Genomic DNA, 17,720 nt, shown 5'->3' on the forward strand with positions numbered 1-17,720 from the left:
GTCACCTATAAATAGAGGACTTCATTTCACACTCAGGTAGCGAATCTCACCTCGAACTAAATAAGGAGTCCTATCTATACTAACTTGAGCGTCGGAGTGCTTACCCTCTTGTGCAGGTCCACTCTAGTGTTCAGGTCGGAACTGGAGACCGGGTTCGAGCTCGATTCGTGAAGAACCGTTGTGCAAATTCCTGCATAAACAAAGCGAATTAAAGAAACGAAAGAGAAACTTGCGAATGTATCAGTAATAGCAGTCAGTGATGAGAATCTTTTCATTTATGCCCTAAATGGTTTATTAGATGCGTATAACACTTTCGTATATCAATGAGAACTCGTTCCCAATCTATTTCCTTCAAAGAATTGCACATTCTTCTTTTGTTTGAAGAATCTACTATCAGTAAGTAAGAAAAAATGGATGAATCTACTATCCGAACGGTTGGTGATTGAATTCAAACATTCAAGGACGAATCGTGGCAAATTTGCTTATGGAAATAATGGACGTGATCGTATTTCTTGTGGTTTTCAGTTTCAAGTTTTGCAAGCTTCACCCTTTGATGGACAAATTCTCTGTTAGATATGTAATCGTCCAAGACACATTTCTATTGACTGTTACAATCGAATGAATTACAACTTTTAAGGTCACCCTTCACCAATGCAGCTTGCAGCATGGTTGCCTCACAAATCAGTAGTTTAGTTATGGTATTTCTCCAGGAGCGTGGCTTATTGATTCTAGCTTCTGATTTAAGTCATATAAATGTTGCATCTGAGTATAAAGGTGATGATCAAGTTTCAGTTTGTAGCGGGCATTCCCTTCCTATCACCCATTCAAGTTGTGGAGTTGTTAAAACTCCATCTTCTTATCTCTTTCTCGACTATTTTTTTTGTGTACTTCAAATTTCTGCAAACTTGTTGTCTGTTTATCAACTATGTGTTGACAATAATTGCCTTGTTATTTTCTGACAATAATCATTTTTCTATTCAAGACAAAGCTACGAGCCACACTCTTTTTCTAAGACCTGGTGTCAGTTGATTGTATCCCATCCCAGCTTCAACTTTCTATAGTTCAACTTCTCTTGCAACCACTGGACCACTCGATCATGTCAGCATAAAATCTTATTGTTCCTTGTGGCATAATATGTGTTTGGGGATTAAAAATATCGTGGACACATGGAGGACGCTCAGTGGTGTTTAGAAATAGAAGAGTATATCAGGTCCACCTCGAACTTGTCGAGGAGATCCAATTTATCCATATGCAAGGCTAAGTGTAAAGGCCAAGGTTCGACTTGAATGGGTTCGATTTGCTCAACCCCGACAGGTTCGACATGACAAAAGGCAGGGATAACCGCCGGTCGTAAGTGTTATCGGACCCACCACCTATAAATAGAGGGCCTCATTTCACACTCAGGTATCAAATCTGACCTCGAACTTAATATTGAGTCCGACCTATACTGACTTGATCGTCGGAGAGTTTGCCCTCTTGTGCAGGTTCATTCCACGGTTTAGGTTGAGCCGGAGACCGGGTTCGAGCTAGGTACGTAAACACCGTTGTGCAATTCTTTGCATAAACATTTGGCGCCGTCTGTGGGGAAGACAATTTAAGTCATCTCAATCTAAGAAACAAAGATGGTTCAACCAGCAAACTCAACCAACACAGCAGACCGAAGAGCTCTGATTGTTAACGACGGCCTCCCGAGGGAGGTCGAGGGGAGAGTGGCAGAGGAACAAATCCAGGAAGGCCTAGGGACTGAACAGCTCCGTAGGTCGGCACGCATCACCACACCTATTCTGCCACCAGCACATCCTAAACCAACTAAGGCAAATCGTGGCCGAGGTGGTGCCTCCAGGAGAGCCACCCGAGCTCTGGCCCCATCTTCTACTAAGGAGAATTTTGATGCCATTCAAAAAGAGATGGAGGCAATGCGCATCCAGATGCGCACCATGGAAGAGATGTATAACGAAATGGTGCAAGCTTTTGGTGTCAGGTTCCTGTTTGAGGACCAAGTGGTGCACGAAGGAGTGCACGAATAGGGGAATCTTTACCTCGACCCAATCCACGAGGAGTACCCTAGAGGCGATGAAAATGCTGAGTATAGTCGTCAGAAGAGCGATATCCGCGATCATCTTAACAGAAAGAGAAGCTCGTCCCTCCGAAGAGGACGGACTCCAACATGCTCTGTAACGCACCAGAACTTCCCACACACTTCTAGGTCACGTTAACTACCCAACTGTTTAAACTTAACCCCAAACACGAGATGTCAACTCCCTGTGCAATAATTATTTATAAAATCAAGCTTCACCTCTCATCATTTTGACAATGGATCAATTCTATAGAATATCAATCAACAATATCCGTGGACAACCTCACGAGGCAAATTTATTATTCCAACTAGGCATAACTCAATGAATGGAAGAAAACTCAAATAAACACATATCCCGAAATAAAATAAACAGCAAGTGGGAACCTCCCAATTATTCAAATAAGAATAAATAGTTTATCGACCAAAACATAGGGTCATAACCATCCAAAAACTTAAGCTAAGCAAAAGTAAGTACGCAGCCTATGATCCTCGCTCGTCATGTCTCCTCCGTCTCATCACCATGGTCGCCAACAAATCCTTCACCTGAAACAATAATTGCAGAGGGGGAGGGGGGGGGGTGAGTATATAAATATACTCCGTAAGTAGCCCTCACCAACACACGCACACATCATGCTCCACAAAATCATGAAAACATTCATAGTCATGCTCTCCATCACATTATGCAGTCAAACATAGGCACACTCCATAACATCCGGCGACAACCACAACCATGAACAAATTAACTACCAACCTCGAGTCTCCCTAACATCTCAAGTACCTCTACGCTTATCACAGCTATCCTAGCCCTCCACAGTTAACTTCTTCGAGTAGAGTCGGCCCCTGACCATTTTTACCCAGAGCCCTGACACTACTGCATCGGCCCTCGACCATTTTTACCCAAGGCCCCGATGACTTCACCATCTATCGGCCCTTGACCATTTCTACCCAAGGCCCCAATAGCTTTCCTTACAAAAGACTCCTCGCATCGACCCTCGACCATTTTTACCCGAGGCCTCGATACTCAATTAGTGACGTATCAGCCCCCGACCATTTATACCCGAGGCCCTGACACTCACCCATTCACTTTCTCCAAGAATCCAATTCTCTCCAGAATCTTACTATATACTTTCTTAAACCATGACCCATGCATCTCTCAGCTCACAAACACAATTCAGCATGCTTCCACAACATAAACAACATTCTAATAATGGAATGATAAACCAATCATGCTTTTACAATATAACACTTCTTAACAACAACTCCACAATGAGTTTTGTCGCAACAAAGCATAACCAAACAAACTTTAAACAATTAGAGCCCAACACAGTTCGTCCAAAACACGAAATATCCAACATCAATATTCAATAAGCATTGCTAGATATAATAAACACACGAAATGCGTCAAACAATTCATGCATATTCAGACAACAAACATCCCCACAACAATTCCTAGCAGTTCAGCAAAGCAGAAATTACACCATTATCACCGACAAATATTCAACACTACTCCAAGTATACAGATTAACACAAACGAGAGTTATCTAGCACAATGACGTGTCAAAATTAATATTAAACGCCACAAAACCAGTACATTAGAAACCGTCTAACACATATTAACGCATGCACACACCTCTTGTCTACTTACCCACAACCGCACCCTTAAGTTTTGCGTCGATCTCACACCTAAGCACTAAAACAGAAAAATACAGCAAGTTACGTACACTATTCAACCTTCGAAATCAATTCTAAGAGGGTTCAAATGACTCATTACCACCGAAATCGACTTCGTAGGGTTGTGGGTAACTTAGATCTAGCTCGCCAAGGTGTGGGTAGCCTAAATTGAGCTTCGAACGGATGTGGGTCAACACCGAAAGTCACCGGGAGGAAGAAAACGCCGCAGATTTGGGCCAAGCACGAGCTGTTCACTTCTGTCCGAGTCGGGGAGGGGTGCTGCAGGTACGGGGCACCGAAGGACGGCCGAACTTGCTCGTGGTCTGCCCGAAGGTGTCGGATCTGGGCTCGTCGTCGTCACCCGCCGCAGCTGTTGCTACCTACGACGCCGAGACTGCTGCAATGGCTGCCACCGTCGGGAGCGCCGTCGCCGTGGAGATGATGGAACGCCGGGAGACTCTACCGCGGCCGCGAGGACGTCGTCGTTCGGTAGTGAGCTGCCGCCGCAACCGTGTACACGTCGGAAAATGCCGCAAAGCAGCGGGAACGTGATGCTGAATGCTGCCCCACCGCGACGCCACCGTGCCTGCTGGTGTGACGAACTCGCCGCCGCTAGATGGGTCGTCGGAACGAGAGAAGAGAGGAAGAAAAGGGGGGGTGGGCGGCTAAGGCAAGAAGGAAGAAGAAGAAGAAAGAAAGAGAACTTGGGTACTAGGGTTTCTTTTTGTTTTCTTTCTTTTTTTTTTCCCTTTTCTTTTACTTTTCCTTTGTTTTAAAACCAAACCAAGCCAAAAAAAAAAAACCCAACATAACCAAGCCCAAGAGCAAAAGAAACCCATCCCAACTTAAGACAAAACCAAGCACACGGAGCCCGATAAATATAAATTTAATTAGAGTTTAATTTAAAAGAAAATAAAAAAAAATCTCCTGGTTCGAGACTAACTAACCTGAGGGACTCGGGGCGTTACATGCTCGCACAAGAACTCCAACCAGCAGGCCAAATCTTTTTACAACCCAATAGTTCCTGAGGGAATGATTACGAGGGAGGAGTTCAACCAGCTCATGAGCAAATTTGATGCTCAGGTTGAAGCCTTAAAGGCAAGGTGCGAGGTAAAAGGGAGCGCATTTGATGATGGCTACCTGGGGGAATCGCCATTCACCTCGGATATCTTGGAGGCTCTAATCCCTCCGAAGTTCAAAACTCCCTCTATGAAGCCATATGATGGGTCTAAGGACCGAAAAGATTATGTTGAGGTCTTTGAAGGCCTCATGGATTTTCAAGCAGCCACTGACGCCATAAAGTGCCGCGCCTTCCATATCGCGCTTACCGACAGCGCACGCTTGTGGTACAGAAGATTTCAAGCTAGGTCGATCTTGACCTACTCTCAGCTGAGGAAAGAGTTTATTAGTCAATTCTCTTCTCGACACTATGACAGAAAAATGGCGACTCACCTCACCACCATCAGACAGAATGAGGGTGAGACGCTGAGAGAATACGTCACTCGGTTCCAGGAGGAGCAGTTGAAGGTCGCACACTGCTCCGATGACTCGGCCATGTGCTACTTTCTCATTGGCTTGGCTGATGAGACGCTTACTGTCAAGCTTGGAGAGGAGGCTCCAGTTACCTTCGTCGAGGTCCTGCAAAAGGCGAAGAAAGTTATTGATGGAAAAGAGCTCATTTGGACCAAGACTGGCCGACCAGAGAAGAAGATCGACCAGAAGAGGTCTGGCCAAGACAAAAGTAAGGCTGGTTCCAAGTCCAAGGATAAGGGATCATCCTCCTCTAACAACTGACTGATTTTCGCAGGTCGGACGGTGGTTCAAGCTGAGGCCAACCTTACGAGCGATATACTCCAACCACAATCCCTATCTCAAAAATACTTACGAATATTGAAGAGAATGGGATGGAGAAGCTCCTCAAGTGACCTGAGAAGCTCCGAGGAGACCCAGAAAGATGCAAGAAAGATAAGTACTACCGTTTTCGTCGTGACCATGGCCATAATACATCGAGTTGCTGGGAACTCAAGCGCCAGATTAAAGACCTCATTCAAGATGGTTATTTCAAAAAATTTGTTGGAAAACTGAGGTCTAACTCGGAAGAGAAAAAGATGAGAGGAAGCGTCCAAGTGCCACCCCGCCGAGATGACCGACCTGCGGTCATTAATACCATTTTTGAATGCCCAAGTGGGGGTCAGTCTGGAAACAAAAGAAAAGAATTGGCTCGAAAAGGCAAGCGCGAGGTGTGGGTCATTAGGGAGCAGAGATCGACCTGCTCCATCACCTTCAATGACTCTAACCTGGAGGGGGTCCACTTGCCCCATAATGATGCACTCGTGATCGCTCCTCTCATCGATCACGTCCTGGTCCTGGTGGATGGGGGTGCATCTGCCAATATCCTATCTCTCACAACACTCCTTGCTCTAGGTTGGACCAGGGCACAATTGAAAAAGAGTCGAACACCTTTGGTTGGATTTTCTGGAGAATCAGTCTCCCCAGAAGGGTGCATTGACTTATCTGTTATAATCGGGTAGGACAGTACACAAGTCACGCAGATGGTCGAGTTCGTCATGATCGACGGGAGGTCGGCCTACAATGCTATCTTTGGGAGGCCTGTCATCCATTCATTCCGGGTCGTTCCCTCAACGCTTCACCAAGTTTTGAAGTACACAACTCCCAATGGGGTGGGCACAGTCCGAGGAGAACAGAAGACGTCAAGAGAGTGTTATGCCTCTACACTTAAAGGGTCCTCAGTTTGCGCCCTCGAGCAACAAACCAAATGGGCTAAAAGGCAAGAGTCAGAGGCCGACCTACCCAGAGAAGGCAAGAGGGAGTTCTCTGCACCAAAGAGGAGCTCGAGCTTGTTCCTTTACTTAGTCCTGAAAAACAAGTAAGCATAGGAACCAAGCTAGGGGCCACTGGTAGGGAAGAGCTGATCAACTTCCTCTGGTCCAACTCGGATGTTTTTGCATTGTCCCATGAGGACATGCCTGGCATAGACCCAAAGATCATGGTGCATCGGCTCAACATAGACCCATCATTCCGACCTGTAAAGCAAAAGAGAAGACATGTAAATAAGGAGAGGAGTGATGTAATTGTTGAGGAAGTAAACAAACTTTTGAAAGCTGAATATATATGAGAAATTATGTATCCCGAGTGGCTCTCTAATATTGTATTAGTTAAAAAATTTAACGGAAAGTGGAGAATGTGCGTAGATTTTACAAATTTAAATAAGGCATGCTCAAAAGATTGCTTCCCACTGCCGAGGATCGACCAGCTCGTAGATGCAACTGCCGGGCACGAGCTGCTCACCTTCATGGATGCCTACTCTGGATACAACCAAATTAAAATGCATGTGTCAGATCAAGATCATACCGAGTTCATAACAGACCAAGGTCTGTACTGCTATAAGGTTATGCCCTTCGGCCTAAAGAACGCAGGTGCGACCTACCAAAGAATGGTGAATAAGATGTTCGCCAAGCAGATCGGTCGGAACATGGAAGCGTATGTAGACGACATGCTTGTAAAGAGCAAGCAGTCAAAGTCGCATCTTTTCGATTTGACCGAGCCTTTCAAGTTCTCCGGAAATATCAAATGAAGCTTAATCCAGCTAAGTGTGCCTTTGGAGTCTCCTCGGGTAAGTCCTTGGCTTCATGGTAAACAACTGTGGAATCGAAGCTAACCCAGAGAAGATAAAGGCTGTGCTCGAGATGGAAGCACCCAAAACACTTAAGCAGCTTCAATGCCTCAATGGAAGGATTGCAGCCCTAAATAGATTCGTCTCGAGATCAACTGATAAATGCCTTCCTTTCTTCAAAGTTTTGAGAAAGAAGGGACCATTTGAATGGAAGACTGAGTACGAGCAAGCTCTGGATCAATTAAAAACCTATCTCTACTCGGCACCATTGCTCGCCAAGCCTCTACCGGGAGACAAGCTCCACTTGTATCTGGCGATATCCGATAGTGCCGTCAACTCGGTCCTAATTAAGTAGGAGGGAGTACGCTAAAGTCCAGTTTACTACACAAGTAAGACCATGATTGAGGCCGAGACCAGGTATCCACAAATGGAAAAGCTGGCCCTCGCCTTGGTCACCTCGGCCCGAAGACTTAGGCCGTATTTCCAAGCACACCCAATTATGGTGCTTACTAATCTGCCCTTGAAGAACATCTGCCACAAGCCTGAAACATCAGGACGTTTGATGAAGTGGGCATTAGAGTTGAGCGAGTACGATATCCAGTTCGAACCTAGAACTGCGTTAAAGGGGCAAGCAGTTGCAGACTTCATCGCAGAGCTCACTCCACCATCTGTGCCCGTCGAGTCCGACCTCCCGTGACGATCTGTGTAGATGGATCTTCCAATGAGAAAGGGTGTGAAGCAGGAATCCTATTGCTCGCACCGGATGGCATGCGGTTCGAGTATGCCTTGCATTTCAACTTCCAGACTTCAAACAACGAGGCCGAGTATGAAGCGCTCCTAGCAGGACTCCGTGTTGCCAAGGGACTAGGGGCCACCCACATCAAAGTCTTCAATGACTCCTAATTAGTGGTAAATCAGATCAAGGAGGAGTATCAAACAAAAGACTCCCGAATAGAGAAATACTTAAGTAAAGTCAGATCGCACCTCGCCCAGTTCAAAACTTACGAGGTGAATCAAGTTCCAAGATCAGAAAATTCTAATGCAGATACCTTGGCTAAATTGGCGTCAGCGTACGAGACTGATCTAGCGAGATCGGTTTCGGTTGAAATCCTGGATAACCCGTCGATACTGGAACCAGACATGATGGATATTGACACACCAACACTCGCATGGATGGATCTAATTGTGGAGTTCATTAAAGGAAACCCACCGTAAGACTCAAAAGAACATAAGAAGATGGCACGAAGAACAGCTCGATTTGTACTCCGAGATGGAGCATTGTACCGGCGAGGCTTCTCCCTACCTCTCCTCAAGTGTGTAACTCCTGAAGAAGGGAATTACATTCTCAGAGAAATTCATGAAGGAGTGTGTGGTAACCATTCGGGAGCCAGGTCATTATCGACCAAGATAGTTCTGCAAGGGTATTATTGGCCCACCGATGATCAAGATGCCAAGCAGTTCGTGAAGACTTCCGACAACTGCCAGCGCTTCGTAAACATTATTCATCAGCCTCCCGAACTGCTCACTCCCATCTCGACCCCATGGCCATTCGCACAATAGGGAGTGGATATCATAGGTCATTTTCCCCTAGGCAAAGGACAAACCAAATTTGCCGTTGTCGCTGTGGATTATTTCACAAAGTGGGCCGAGGCCGAGACGCTCACCCACATCACAGAGTCCAAGGTCACATCGTTCATATGAACAAACATCGTATGCCGCTTTGGTATACCGAACGCCATCGTGACAGACAACGGGAAACAGTTCGATAACGCAAAGTTCAAGGACTTTTGCAAGAAGTTGAGCATAAGCCACCTCAGTTCGTCCCCTGCCCATCCAAAAGCTAATGGGCAAGTTGAAGCAATAAACAAAAAATCATAAAGCGTGGACTGAAGCTGAGATTGGATTCAAGAAAGGGAAGATGGTTCGAGGAGCTACCCGAAGTGATGTGGTCATATCGGACTACCCCAAGAGAATCAACCAGTGAAGCTTCGTTCTCACTGGCTTTTGGCTCTGAAGCTGTTGTTCCAGTTGAGATCGGCATGACAACAGCCAAGGTAGAGCAGTACGACTCAGTAAGCAACGGAAAAACTGCTGCTCAACCTTGACTTATTAGAAGAAAAAGGGAAATGGCTCAGCTACGCTTGGCAGAGTATCAAAACAGAATGGCCAGACATTACAACGCCCGAGTTCAACCTCGAAGTTTTCAAGTCGGACATTTGGTATTAAGGAAGATTCAGAGACACGTAGACACCCTTGACCCAAGTTGGGAGGGACCGTTCGAGGTTAAAGGCATAATCCGACTAGGAACGTACATACTGGCCGATCTGGAAGGAAACGTGCTCGCGCATCTATGGAACGCATAACACTTAAAGCGTTATTACCCTTGAAATGTCAAAATAGTCCTAAGACTATTTAATTTCATGACTCCGAGTTTGATGAGAAATTAAATGGGGCCCAAGGACTCCCATAGGGTTTAAATCTAGCAAAGTGATTACTGCCAAGGTAGATTTTATAAAATTCAATCCTATAAGGCTACGGGTTCGAGGTGCGATGTCAAAATTACTTATAAACTTAAAATTCAATCCTTCGAACGTATAAGTTGAAGGTGCAATGTGGAAAGATCAAATGTTCAATATTATCCTTTGGACTCCTGAGTTCAAGGAGAAATGTTGGAATTATATCAACAGAAATTAAAAATTCGATCCTTTGAACGTTAAAGTTAAAGGTGCGATATGAAAAGTTCAATTGTTCAATGTTATCTTTTGGACTTCCGAGTTCGAGGAGAAATGTTGAAGTCAATAGAGGAAACTCTCAAACTCAATCCTTTAAACTTACAAGTTAAAGGAGCGAGATATTTATATGTGATTAGCTCTACAAGGGTAAGTTCAAAAGCTCAAGGAAAAAGTGAAAGATGAACAAGACGCAGAGTACAGAGTTGGAGAAATGAAGATTTCATTAATAAAAGGACAGAGCCAAGGCGTGTATACCTTGTAGCTCTGCCTAAAAACTTGTATAAAAGGTAAAATAAAAAACAAAGGCTCAAAAGCGTCAACCACTCCTAAGGTGAAAGGACAATTCACCTTGGGAGCCCAGAAGGTTGACCTCCTCGGATCTGCCCTGCTACGAGGGGACTTCTTCTTGGGTGGTGCCGACCTCATTGGGCTCTTGACTAAGGGCATCATCTTCTTCCAGGTCAGAGTAGTCAGAGTCCAATTCTCTGACGTACTTTTCCACCAAGGATGTGGGGCCTGGGGTGCCGTTAGGCCCAGAAGCCCATTTCTCAACATACCTCTTTTTTAGATTGCTGAGGTTGATTTGGAGATGAGGCATGTCAGCAGCAATGCCCTTCATCAGAAACTTGAAGCCCACGTCACTGAAGTCTTTGGCAAACCCATCAAAGTCTGGGTGTTGCCTGAACGCTGCTTCCAGGAGAGCTCTGTTGCTGAGGCGTTCCTTCTCTACCTTGAGCTCGACAGTAATGCACCCTATTAAAGCATCCTTCTCTTCAAAGACTTGAACCATGTCGTCCTTCTCCTTTAGGAGCTGGAACTTCTCCTTCTCCAACCTTTTTGTGATGGCATAGGCAGCTCGGAGGTGGGCCTTGTGTTTCTCTTCTTCTCTTTTCAGCAGCTGAGCCTTGGCCTCCACCTCGGCCTTCAAAATCTCCACTTCGGAACGAGCCTTCAGTAGCTCGCCCTTCATTGTGGTGGGAGCTTCCAAGGCAGCAGAGGAATTCTCCTTCTCCCTCGCTGCCAAGATCTCTCTTCCATCCAGCTCGGCCTTCATCATACTTGTTGAGTGAATAGAAGCAATGAACACTTGCAAAGACAAATCACACAAAGGTTAAACTGAGCTACAAGTTGTAAAAATAAAAGCAATTATAGAAGCGTGTCTTACGTCAGGGGCGTGGTCAATGGTCCTTTGCAGCACGGACCTAGGGTCACTTACGAACTTTGATAGCCTTCTAAGGCAGCGGTCCAAGCATGAAGCCGAGATGCGGGACACCTGGTCCTTTACCCCAGAGCTTGACGATTCCACTCTGAACCGCATCTTCACGTCGGACGTCCCCCATCCTAGCTTCGGGGTCGTCCACCAACTCAGCATGGCTCATGGTCAGAAGCCCACGAGGTCCAACCTCCGAGGAGGAGGTGGTTTTCTTCTTCTTCCTTCTCCTCTTCAGAGGAGAGTCTTCTCTCACCTGGCACACAGGTGACATGTCCAGCGCCTCAGACTCATTCCTTAGACGCTTTTCCCTGGAGTGCTCCCCAACAGAGTCCAACTCGATCACTGGAGTTGGAACTTCAGCAGATGGCCCAGCTTTGTCTTGAGTCGCAGGTTGAGCAATAGCAGAAGTTCTTGGCTCCGTGCTCTGAACAGTCTTAAGGGCGTGAGCACGACCCTTGGACTTACGTTTCACACTGCCTGTGAATCCGCACACCATCACTACAAAATAAATAATCAAAAGGTCAGAGATTGAAATTAAAAGTATAAAATTGAAATCAAGGTCGAGCTCGACTTACCGAGCGCAGAGTTTGGCCTTGAAGCTTCGACTGGACGTACTAAGGGGATGTAGTCTAACAACCTGGACTCCAGTAACAGCCGGTCAGTCACCAAGGTTCCGACCTTCCTGCCACTTGGGAAGCGATCCTTGTAATACTTGAGAGTATCCCAAGATGCTTGAGTTAGCTCAGGAATTGGTTTGATTGATACTACACAAGACAGAGAAGAATTAAAGTCAGATATGAAAAGCCAGAGAGTTGTAAGATCTAGAGTAGCAAAAATAATCAAAACGACCTCGTACCTAAATTCCCGAACCTAACAGGAACATCAAAGAAGGGACGACCAGACTCATTCTTTGCTAGCCATTCTCCAGAGACAAAGAAGCAATTCTTCACCCATCCTTTGATGGAGGTCGGTCCTTTAACAATACCACCTGTGCCCTTCCTTGCGCACATGTAGTACCAACCTGGCTTCTTAGCTATCCTTTTGGCTTCGAAGCACGCTAGAAGCTAGTCGACGTCAAGCAGCTCGGCCCCACCCTCTTCTCGACCTCGTAACCAGAAAAGGATGGCCAAAGCAAAAATGACACCCCATCCGTTGGGGGCCACTTGAGCAGGGCCTAGACCTGTTCGATTTAGAAACTTTTGGACAAGAGGGTGAAGGGGAAGTCTGAGGCCGTACTCAAACATTTTTAAGTAAAAAGTGACCCACCCTTCTAGAGGGTTGTCAGCTCTTTCCCCTTCCTATGGACTTCTAAGGATGATAGACCAGTTCGATTTAGAAACTCTTGGACAAGAGGGTGAAAGGGAAGTTTGAGGCCGTACTCAAACATTTTTAAGTAAAGAGTGACCCACCCTTCTAGAGGGTGTTCAACTCTTTCCCCTTCCTACGGACACCTAAGGATGATATCATCCGGAATACTGAACCCCCTACGGAGGGGTCCATGGTAGTGCTCGGGCATTTTTGAAAGGTATTCCAGACCCTGGCCCGAGTAGGAAGTATCACTATCTTGTCTGTCATCCGAAAACCTAAAATTCTCTATCTCTTTCAGCTCGGACTCTAACCTAAGAGCTAAGTCCTCCCCAAAGTTACTTGGCTTAGGGGTCGAACTACTTATAGTTCGACCTGCGCTACCTAGACTATCACTACTGGAGGAGGAAGACATGAAAGCTACCATATTCGAAATAAAGATTAAAATAGGGAGAATGACTGACCTACAGAGGGTCCGAGCTGATTTCAGATCGAACTCCAAAAATTCAGGAAGCGTAAGGTATGACCTGAAGTCTCGGAACTATTTATAGCTAATCGAAAAAGTCTTTACGCCGTACACGTGTAATGAACGAGCGGCTGAGATCATCTCGAAATTCGTAACGTCTGAATACTCGAGTGCACCAATAGCCTGGCAGGTCGAAACGTCTTCCACCTCCACAACGGTTATATTTACTCTACGAATCAGAAGTCGCCACGTGTCCTAATTTAAACCAGGTAACTTCTCTGCCAGATCGAGATCGAATCTGACAGAGGGGCGGCCAATGTTTGGGGATAAAAATATCGTGGACACGTGAAGGACGCTCAGTGGTGTTTAGAAATAGAAGAATATACCAAGTCCACCTCAAACCTGCCGAGGAGACCCAATTTATCCATATGCAAGGCTAAGTGTAAAGGCCAAGGTTCAACCTAAATGGGTTCGATCTGCTCAACCCCGACAGGTTCGACATGACAAAAGGTAGGGATAACCGCCGATCGTAAGTGCTGTCGGACCCACCACCTATAAATAAAGGGTCTCATTTCACACTCAGGTATCGAATCTGACCTCGAACTTAATATTGAGTCCGACCTATACTGACTTGATCATCGGAGAGTTTGCCCTCTTGTGCAGGTTCACTCCACGGTTCAGGTCGAGCCAGAGACCAGGTTCGAGCTAGGTTCGTAAACACCATTGTGCAATTCTTTTCATAAACAATATGTTAGGCCACCCCTGTTCTGAAATACTCAATTATGTTATTTGTCTTTTGCATTTACCCACTTAGAGTTCAAATAAATTCATATGTGAATATTGTCTCAATAGTAAAATGAGGAAACTACCTTTTCCTCGCTCTGTTTCTGTATATCCGTTTCCTCTTGAAATTGTTCATTCTAATGTATGGGGTCGTGCTCTCGAACCTTCTAGTGATGGCTATAAATATTATATTTCTTTTGTGGATGATATGTCTCATTACACTGTGTTCTTTACTATGATTCGTAAAATTGATGTATTTGATATATTTGTTAGATTTCAACCATCAGTTTAAAATCTTTTGTCACCTAAACTCAAAATTTTTCTTAAGGATGGAGGGGGGACTTCGTTAATCACAAATTTAACTCTCTCTTTAGCTCTCATATTATGATACACCAAAAATCTTCTGCGTACATCCTTGAACATAATGGTGTTGTTGAATGCGAGCATCGATATATTGTAGAAGTTGCTTTATCCTTAACGTCTCATTCTTCTCTGGCCATTCGTTTTTTGACTTATGCCTTTGCCATTGTATTTTTCTTATTAATCTACTTTCGTCATTTCTTCTTAGTGGAAATTCTCCCTTTGAGTACCTTTTTAAAAAACTTCCTGATTATGTTCATCTTCGAACCTTTGGTTGTGCTTGTTATCCTCTCCCCAAACCATATAACTCTCTTAAAACTAAAACTTATCGGTGTCTCTTTCTTGGCTACCCGTTGGAATATAGAGGCTATTTGTGCTATGACATGAGAAATGATAAAATTTACACACCCCGACATGCTTTTTATAAGCCTATTTTTCCTTTCTCTTATTCTTCCTCTTCTTCTTCTCTTTCTTCTTCTTCATCATCTTCCTATCATACCAAATGTATTAGTTGTTAAGCCTATTTGTACTGATTCTTCTATGCCTCTTGTTTCTATTACGGGTACAGCTACCATATCACCACATCTTGAGTACTAATGAAGTTTTATTTTCAGCTGATGGTCCTAGTACATCATATTCTCTCCCAGTTCAAAGTAGCTAGGAGTGCTCACGGGTTGGGATGGATTGGGTTAGAAAAATTTTATTGACCAACCCAAAAATTTGGGTTGATTAAATATGTTACCCGAAAGACTCGAACAAAGTTTGCAACCCAACCCAACTCAAACCTTATATTTTTAGATTCGGTCGGGTTAGGTTGTCGGGTTTCTAAGAAATTTCGCGTAGAGACGGAAGATGGGAGACTAGAGGGGAGGAAGTTGGGAGATAGGAGACCAGAGGTGAGGGAGACGAGGGAAGGAGTGAGAAGATAGCCACAACAGTGCCATGTAATGGCCACGACGCACAAAGACTATAAGATCTACCTCGATTCCCTCTGTCGATTTGGTTCCCAAACCTTAAAGCAACAATTGTTGCGCCTTTCCTCTTCCAGCCCCCCTCGTTGACTAATCGTCAATGATGGCTTCCTAGCTTGGCTTGAGCCTCTTCGATCAGAACGATGGCTATAGTCTAAAGTGGCGAGAGAGAGGGAAAGAAGATGAGCAGAGATGGGGAAATTGAGATGAAGGAGGGAGTGAGAAGACGAGAAAGAGGGGAATAAGATGAGTGAGAGATGAGGGAAGGGAGAAGAAGGAAGGGAGACAAACGAGGGAGTGAGAAGATGACAGAGAGAGGGGAAGAAGATGAGTGGGAAGAGGAGGCTAACAAAAAAAAAATCTTGATTGTTAATATATATATATATACACATTAATTTAATGGTGGTTCGATTCCATTCGGGTTGAAACAACAAAAAAACTCTCAACCCATGAACCGAACTAAATTTTCAGTTTTAAAAAAACCCAACCCAAACCAACCCAAAAATTTTAAATCTAACCCAATCCTTATTGTTTGGGTTGGGTTGATCTGGCTGCTTGGGCCACCGGTTTTCTGAACACCTCTAAAAATAGCCATCCAATGCAAACAATGGGAAATCTAGGATTTTGAAGAAAACGATCTTTCTTACCACAACTATCTTGGATGATTCAATTGAACACTAATCTTTTACAAAAGCTTCAAAATTTGTAGTTTGGCAACATGCTATGGAAGATGAATATCCAGCCTTAATTAAACAAGGGACTTGGCTTCTCACTTCTCCACCACATGGTAAGAGTGCTATTGGTTGCAAGTGGGTACATTGTGTGAAGTGTAATCCTGATGGTAGCATTGCTTGTCATAGAGCATGCTTGATTGCCAAGATTTATCACCGAGCTGAGGGCATTGATTATGAAGAAACATTCAGTCCGGTTGTCAAAAAGCCCGCAATGTAAAGTATCTTCTCGTTGGCCGCTCAATTCGACTGGCCCCTTAGGCAACTAGATGTAAAGAATGCCTTTTTACATGGTTATCTTCAGGAAGAAGTGTATGTTTGTATAAACAGAAAATAAAAGATGAGAAAGATGAGTCAAGAAAGTGTATTTCTCTTATGATATATTGAGTGCACCAAATGCAAGTATTTATAGGCCTTTAGCCCAAGGGAGAAATGAGTGACTAACTAACAAGAGAGATTTAGTGAATCAAAACAATTTAACTAATTACTCTAGCAAATTAACAACTCATTAATGGGTCAACTTGACACCCCCCACTAAGCCTAGGAATGTGGGAGAATAAACCTTGAGCTTGGTTTTAAGCCTATAAAATGTAAAGCCAGAGAGAGGCTTGGTTAAAATATCTGCAATTTGAGCTGTAGCTGGCAAGTGACAAAAAGAGATACGTTTAGCAAGAACTCGGTCTTGAAGATAATATATGTCAATTTCAACAAGTTTGGCCCGTGAGTGAAGAACAGGATTGACACTAAGATGGACAGCACTCAAGTTGTCACACCACAAAATAGGAGGTTGTTGTAGTGCAAATTTTAGTTCTTGAAACAAAAAACAAAGCCAAGTTAATTCTGTTGCGGTTAAGGCCAAAGCGCGAAATTCAGCCTCAGTGATCGATCGGGAGATAACACTTTGTTTCTTAGATCCCCAAACAATAGGATTTTCACCCAGAAATATACAGAAACCCGAGCTTGATTTTTGATCATATGGGTCAGAGGCCCAATCAGAATGAGCGTACCCTTTGAGAAGGAGATTAGATGGTTTGGACAAGTGCAACCCATGGTTGGAAGAACCCTTCAAGTATCTAAGAATTCGCTTGACAAGTTGCCAGTGGAGATGGGTAGAGGCATGCATAAATTGACATGCAATGTTAACAAAAAAAGCAATCGCAGGCCTCATTAAGGTAACATACTGTAAAGCTCCCACGATGCTTCGGTAAAGATGTACATCTATAAATTTATCACCGTGTCGAGAGGATATTAGAGGACCACTGATCATTGGAGTGGAAATAGCTTTGGCTTCAAACATCCGGGCTTTATGCAAGATATCGTTAATATATTTTTCTTGAGAGAGATACAAACCACAAGAGGAGGGATAAGAAACCTCCACACCAAGAAAAAAACTCAATAGTCTAAGATCTTTAAGCGCGAACTTCGCATGAAGTAGAGAAATAAGGTATGTAATATCAGAAGAGGAGCTTCCTGTGATAACAATATCATCAACATAAACAAGAATGTAACAGTAAGTACCTCCAGAGACACGAATCAACAACGAGGGATTAGACTTAGAATTAATAAAGCCCAAAGAATGGAGATAACAGCTTAACTTTTCAAACAATGCACGCGGAGCCTGTTTAAGACCATAGAGTGCCTTTTTCAGTTTGCAAACAAGTCTATCAGATCCATTAACAACAAATTCTAGAGGTTGATCCATATGCATTGTTTCATTAAGAAGACCGTGCAAAAATGCATTGTTGATATCAATGTGTCGAATAGACCTTCCACAAGC

General features: G+C 44.3%; 1 long non-coding RNA gene across 1 annotated transcript; it reads right to left on the reverse strand.

The window, feature by feature from the left end:
• Positions 1-2,317: 2,317 nt before the first annotated feature.
• LOC148212876 (uncharacterized) lies at positions 2,318-4,464 on the reverse strand. Its single transcript, XR_015789421.1, has 3 exons — positions 3,849-4,464; positions 3,708-3,767; positions 2,318-2,620 (listed from the first exon to the last, which is right to left on the reverse strand). It is a non-coding gene; the product is annotated as an uncharacterized LOC148212876 (long non-coding RNA).
• Positions 4,465-17,720: the final 13,256 nt, after the last annotated feature.

Source organism: Momordica charantia (assembly GCF_013281855.1).
Source record: "Momordica charantia cultivar OHB3-1 chromosome 2 unlocalized genomic scaffold, Mcharantia_2.0 BLBB01000002.1, whole genome shotgun sequence".
NCBI classification, from domain to species: Eukaryota; Viridiplantae; Streptophyta; class Magnoliopsida; order Cucurbitales; family Cucurbitaceae; genus Momordica; species Momordica charantia.